This window comes from Fulmarus glacialis, unplaced genomic scaffold (genome assembly GCF_000690835.1).
Source record: "Fulmarus glacialis isolate BGI_N327 unplaced genomic scaffold, ASM69083v1 scaffold3007, whole genome shotgun sequence".
NCBI lineage: Eukaryota > Metazoa > Chordata > Aves > Procellariiformes > Procellariidae > Fulmarus > Fulmarus glacialis.
Genome location: NW_009221128.1, coordinates 1 through 6,644, shown reverse-complemented (window position 1 = coordinate 6,644; position 6,644 = coordinate 1). Strand labels below are relative to the sequence as shown.

Below are 6,644 nucleotides of genomic sequence, written 5' to 3'. Positions count from 1 at the left end.
GGTCCTACAGCCAGCCGGGGTACCCCTGGCCAGCCACAGCCCCGCAGAGGAGGGCCAGAGAGATGCCCAAGCCGGGAAGGTCTCCATGCACTGCAGGAGGGACCAGGATGGGGCCACCCGACTGCAGAACAGGGGTCCCTGCGCCACGCTGGGGAGGGTGTGGGACAAGGGATGGGTTTTAATTTCCAGACACCACGCACAGAGCTCTGTGGCTTCCCTGGAAAACCAATACAGAGCGTGTTCACTAGATGGTAGTGTCGTCCCAGAGAAGCAGGAGAGCCCCAGCTCGGTGGGAGGGTGATGGAACTGGTTTGGTCTCTGGGTTGCTTCAGTTTTTCGGGGCGCAGAGGCTGGAGGTTCAGCTTTTGGGCTAAGAGAAGGGACTGTTGGGCTTTTGTCCTGTGACAAGAGCCCAGTGGAGGTCTGCTCCCCCAGAGCAGAGCCCTGCAGAGGACCAGGGCTCTCTGCACACCGGCAGCCGGGCCTGGCTGGCTGCTTCGAGATCGTTCATCTCTATGGAAAGGTGACACGGTGCTATTTCATATCTTTATGAGATCCGTAACCTTGGTGGTATTCAGTCCGCTGAACACCAGGTCCCTGTGAGAGCCAGGATTGGGTTTTGCTTTTCTATTCACTAGACAAGACGAGGAGGCATGTGTGTTTGCGGGGGGCATCATCACCTCCCAAACCCTCTCTTTTGTAAGAAATTTCTGTTGTTTGCTTTTAAATGCACTATTTTTTTAAAACTTATTATGCTGATGTTTAAAGGCAGTCTGGGGAAAGAAAGTATCTGGAGCCGCTTTTTAGAATAACTCACAGCCAGGTCCTATGGGATATGTTTTCTTCTGCAAATTGAGATCTCCTTTTGGGGGCATTTGAAACTTAGGTTTTCTGAGGAAACAAAGGACTTGGTTCTGGACTGCTTCTCTGCCACAGAAGAAAAGCCAAAATGTATTGCACAGCCAAAACACAGATCTCATGTCACTGGGGGGCTCCTTGAGTCTTAGCTGCAGGTGGGAGTGAAAAGATACCCACACAACTATTTCAGGGACTGGTGGCATCTCTCCTTCACGTGTAGGAAGTGAAGGAGTAACGTGCTCTCCCTTCCTTCCTCTACACCAAAAACCCACAAGAAGGGGCTGAAGAAGAAATCCCCTCCTAAGAGAGTCTTCTTGTGTTTTCTTCCTGAATTTCAAGTCTGTGAGGATGGAGGTTTCCCATAAACGATGTTACAAATCTGGGCAGAAAACTCTTGACTAGTGGGTTAACACCTCATTTGGAGCCAAGATCCCCAGCCCTGCTCTGGGACCCGGCCCGACATGGGTTGCACAAACCAGCAGCATTTCCCCAAGAGAAATCACAGTTCTGTTAGCATTGAGTAGCTGCAAACACTGGTTTAAATTCATATGCAGCAACCTTCACCGCTTGCAGGTTTTATTCTAGTATTTGAATTACACTAGAACTGGGCATCCTGGACATTTAATTACTCTGATACTAGGTTCTCCTAGGTGAAAACCCCACTGCTGTGTTATCAGAGCGCAATCACAAATGCATTTATCCTCCCAGCACCGCAGGATGGGAGAACGTTACAGTTTTCCTCACACTACTTTGAGGAAGACAAAGGTACAGAAAGATGAAGTGACATTCCTGTGGCCCCCCAGGCTGTCAGGGCTGGGATAGGAGCCAAACCCAGTGGACAGGTTGATGAGCCAACCGTGGGCCCATCCTTCCCCTTCAAACCAAGCCTCTAAATGCTAAAACTTGCTCCCTAGTGGTTTTCAGTGAAAAGGCTGGGAGCACAGATCTAGCACTGCCTGTGTGCAGCGCAAGCAGAAAATCAGCCCGAGCGCAGGGGCAAGACAGACAACCGTGCAGAGCATCACCGCTCAGTCCTTCAGCTCCGCTGGCTCCCTGCAAACCTCTCCTTTGCTGCTCCTGGCCACAGGAATTCCTCTCCCTGCCCCAGAGATGGAGGGTGACAATGGGACATTCAGCGTCCCCTGAGCACGGGTGGCCCTGGAGACACTAGCAAACCGCAGGGAGCCAGGACAAGGCAAGGAGCTGCTGGAGCGCTGGCACCTGGCCCTGGGAGGGAGGGAGGGCTGTGTGTTAGCAGACGCGCGGGCTGGGGGCTGATGCTGGCTGGCAGAAGCAGACGGAAAGAATTGTATTCTGCAGAGGGACACATACGACCATCCTGGCAGTGGGTTCATTGAGCATCCAGCCGGCACCCCCTTTCTGGGGTTACGTTCAGCACCAGCCTGGGACATACCCCTGGGGTGCAAAGTGGTCGGCTGTATTTAAATTCCTAAAGACTTTACATCAGACGAAGCAGCAAAGTTATAACAACCCCCCATAACTTGGTTTAGTAGCAAGGAAGGGAAACAACCAGCAAATGAACACCAAGAGCACCTCTAGGCTGTAAGGTTGGTTTTAAATGTGTCCCACTTGTAAGTGAAAGAGCAAAGTAGCCATAAGCTGCTCGACACCACGCTAGCTGTTAGCAAATTCCAACAATTCAAATCTGGAGGGCTTGAGGCACCCACTTCCCCAGCCCAGCAGCTCCCATGGGTTGTCATGGGTGGATCAGCTTCTACCTTCTCTCTCTCTCCAGGAGGGAAGGGGTGCTGCCTGCACGCTTGCAGCAATAGGATGAGAAAGCGAACCGAAGGCAAGCGAGTCCCATCACAGGGCTGCTCCACAGAAGCTCAAGGTCTGCTCTTGTGCTCAGTGTAGCTGCCATCCCACCACCACACCTCTCATTGTCATTGTCATCTTTTGCGGCTGCTGGTGATGTCCACACATCTGTCTGCAGGTGCAGGGGAACAAGAGCATGAACTGTGCTCTCGACACCAGCACCGATGCTAAAGCCTACGAGGGGCACCTCTCCCTGCAGGAGGCTTGCATGGACCAAGCCTTTCTCTAATATTTAGCTTGAAAGTCAGAGCGGGCTGGCTCTGTGCGTGCCTAAGGGCTGCTTGGCCAGGGTTACAGGCATACAAGGCTGTAGTAATGCCGCAGTGAATCAGACCCTTAGTGTTTTGTTTAAATATAAACATATTGAATCAGTGCTTTTTGTGTAGAAGGCTATTCTCGCGAGCCAAGTGTTTTGACAGTTACAGCAAGGTGGTATGAGTCACTGCCTCTGCCTCAGTCAAGCTCAGAGACAGATACATCTTAATCACATTACATTTTTTTCAGCACTACACCACAAGTCAAGGCACAGGGCCAAATTTCCCCACGGGGACTAACCAGCGTAGCACTGAGTCCTGAGTGCGAGATTTGTCCTTCCAGCCCGGATGAACCTCGGAAAAGCGCATTCAGCATCCTACAGCGTTCGGCTGCAAGCCCTCTGGTAGTCACCAAGGACTCGGTAAAATTTGCAACAGCGGGCAACGCTGCCGGGGCTCGAGAGCCACAGGGCAGGGGCTGCCTGCTCACGCTGGCCAGTGTTTACACCCCGCCGGTGCGTGCCTGCTCTGAATGCACGGCACATCGGAGCACGGCGGCTGTTGCTGCCATTAATGGCCGCAGCGTCTGACGCTGCCATTAATGGTAATGGAGATTTGAAGCATAAATCCCACACACGGCAGTGAGGGAATAGACGCCTCTGTCTCAAGCCTGGATCTCTCAAACGCAGCTTCGTGAGGGCTTTAATTGTACTTTCAAAAGAGCAAAATGTGCCTGTTCCTATTTATTTCTCCAGGAATAATTACAGTGCTCTATGGCGTGGTACCCACAGAGTTATTAGGCATGTTTGGACAGAGGGTTATCTTATCTAAATTGGATTGGAAATAGATTTATAACACAGCAACATCAGTGTCAAACAGCAAATGGCAAGAAATTCTCTTCATCTGGCCCCTGCGCTCCCGCGTCACCCCAGCGACAGGAGCCCCTCTCCGGCACGAATTAGTGCCAGGTGATTTCCACAGGGCTGCAAGCTAGCCCAGACAGGAGGCAAGACGGAGTTTAACAAATAATTGAACAGCCAGGAAAAAAACCCCAAAGCTTGTGCTTTTCCATCTCAGGCAACAGAGAGAGATCTGCAAGCCCCGGGTCTGCACAGCAGCTCTGCCCCAGAGCTCGTACGTGAGACCTTGGGAGCATTCCCACACCTGCCTGTGGCTCCACCTCTCCTACCTTTCCTCGGGAAGAAAATTCGACCCTGCCTGCTTGGTGCTGCAGTGAAAGGGGTTGTAGGAGCAGGTACTATCGGCTTTTTTTATGCAGGGGGGAAGCACGGAGGCTCGCTGGCCAAGCCAGACCTGCCGACGCTGTGCGCGGAAGGGGGCGAGTCAAGTGTGCCGGTGCTCTGCAGGGTTTCCTCTCGCAGTGTAAGGGAGGATAATCAATATGCAAGCTAAAGCTGGCTGAGACAGAAACCGTTTCTGAGCACTTTTTGCATGCACAAAGAGAAAACCTGAGGCTTCTGAGCACACAGAAATTGGCATTTATTATCAGCAGGAGACGTGACTTTGACATGGCAGGAAATATCATCATGTCCTTGCGACTGCTGTCAAACTGCAGTGGTAAATTCCCCCGACTCTAACCTTAGCAGCACTCGCAATTAGGGAGTGCTCAGCTGAAACCCTCCTCTGATTTCACATGCTGTGCTGCTGCATTTCCCCTCTTCCAGGGGCAGGAAAAGCAGCTGGTCCCACTGTGGGATTCCCAGTTGATAATGCAAAGCTACCAGACCACAGGCAGATGAACATGTGGATCGAAAACACGTGCCAGCCCCAGGATTTCACACGGACTGCCAATCGATTGCAGTCCTTCCAGAGTATCGGGTCTTACTCCTCGCTCAGGCAGAGAGACCCTTTTAATTGACCCATGGAAAGGTGGGCACCCACAGCCGTGCTGTTGTCTGCTGGCTGGAGCTGCTGGCTTTGCACTTTAAAACTGCCTTTCTTTTCGTTTGCTAATTGCTTTGCAGATCTCCCTAATTGCAGATTCTCCCTGGGCACACGTGTGTGCAAGGCACAAGCATCTGACTAGCTCTCATGAGTGCATAAAGACACGAGACTTAATGACCGAGTGACTGACTATTCCTGTCTCGCTCCTCGTAGTCCCACTGCTTTTATCAATAGAATAAAATCATATTTCCAGCTTCACCCCCTTTCAACACTAACCCAAGTAATTTCCCTCACTCTGAAGGCAAGCCCGACCAGCTGAAGTCTGCAAACTTGTTAGTTACCTGAGGATGCGGAGTCAATCTGCAAAGGGTCTTTCTGGGATTATCTCAGCAGTTCTGGTAAGATTTCCTCCTCGCACGGGCTCAGCGAGCATTTCTGGCAGCACAGCACTGCTGAACGGTTACCTGCCGTGGTGGATCAAGGAGAAACACACATGGTTCAGGTGGCAAAGTCAGGACATACACGGCAAGTAGCTGGAGAGGAAAGTGCTATTTCAGCAGCCCCACAGGGCTTAATAACAGGAAAAATAAGAGTTCTGATGTCACATCCAATTCTCTAACTTTGACCTTGCTTCCTGGACTCCCTTTCAAACACCAGAAAAGTAAAATAAAACATTAAGAAAAATCATTTCAGACTCTCAGTGGTATAGCTGTAGTCCTCTAGGAGCAAATGCTGCAAAAATGCAACTCGCTCCTCTAAATATCCGGAAGTTTCCTGAGCTAGAACATGATCACTGCCCCGAACACCACCTTTTAAAATGGCACATTATTTTCTCCATTAATTCTTGTCAGCCTCAGAGGAAAGCTAAAGGGGTACTATTAAAACCACACTATTATTTTGAGTAGTAGCATTAATTTTCTATCACACACGCAGATAGACACCCACACTGCCTGCAGAGAAATACAGGTCTGGGGAAAGTCGGATTACCATTTTTATTTAACAGAGTTATTGCAGCGTGCATGTTTCAGTGTTTGCCTTACATACGGTACAGTTTCTAGGCTGCAAGTAGATGCAGCAGTATCCGGCTGATGCCTTGCCTTCTGCGGGGAGTACTTAGCACGCTGTAGTAAGAATATTTCCCACTCCAGGGGAAAAATGATCACAGATATGCATGTGCATACCCAAACTCTGTACTTTTACATGTGTGTGCAGGGACACTCACGCTCTTCATGTACATGAATGAAAATAAACAGGTCTAAACCCTGCCAGAGAGAAACAGAGAGCGTGTATGTGTGCGTATTCATGTCTCGCAGCTATAAGACATCTATATTTAGATAGTTGTCTCATCCCAGAGGATGATACTTCGCTAACAGGCAATAAAAGAGTAGCTATGGTTACTTTTCAGAGTTCAGCTTTGACCGTAAAAAGATGACTCTGATTAAAATGACCTTTCACAAAGCATGCTAGAGTCCAGCAGAGCAGCAGGCACCTCTGCCCACAGCCCTAGCACTGCAGGACGGGTGGCAAGCCTCCCTCTCCGCTCTTTGCCCTCTTCCACCATGCAGCAAAGCCGAGAGCTCACAAACAAATACAAAACTCACTCCACGCCGACAGCCACCTGCTAAAGCCTGCAGATCCCGCCGGCAGAGCGCCGCCTTCCTGCCACGGACAACCCCACGGCTCGCTGTCCCCAACCACCGCCAGCTCAACGGCACTCACCCAGAGAGCCCCGGCTCCAGCGGGAGGGCTGCTCCCCGTCCTTCCCTGGCTGCTCGGAGCCGCCTGCTG

At 51.0% G+C, this 6,644-nt stretch overlaps 1 long non-coding RNA gene across 1 annotated transcript in view; it reads right to left on the bottom strand.

Annotated features, from left to right (window-relative positions):
• The window catches only part of LOC104079073, a 6,253-nt gene extending 930 nt beyond the window's left edge, over positions 1–5,323 (bottom strand). Inside the window, exon 1 of the long non-coding RNA XR_683544.1 lies at positions 5,198–5,323. This is a non-coding gene — a long non-coding RNA (uncharacterized LOC104079073). The remainder of the gene's footprint in view (positions 1–5,197) is intronic.
• Between the last annotated feature and the right edge of the window lie 1,321 nt (positions 5,324–6,644).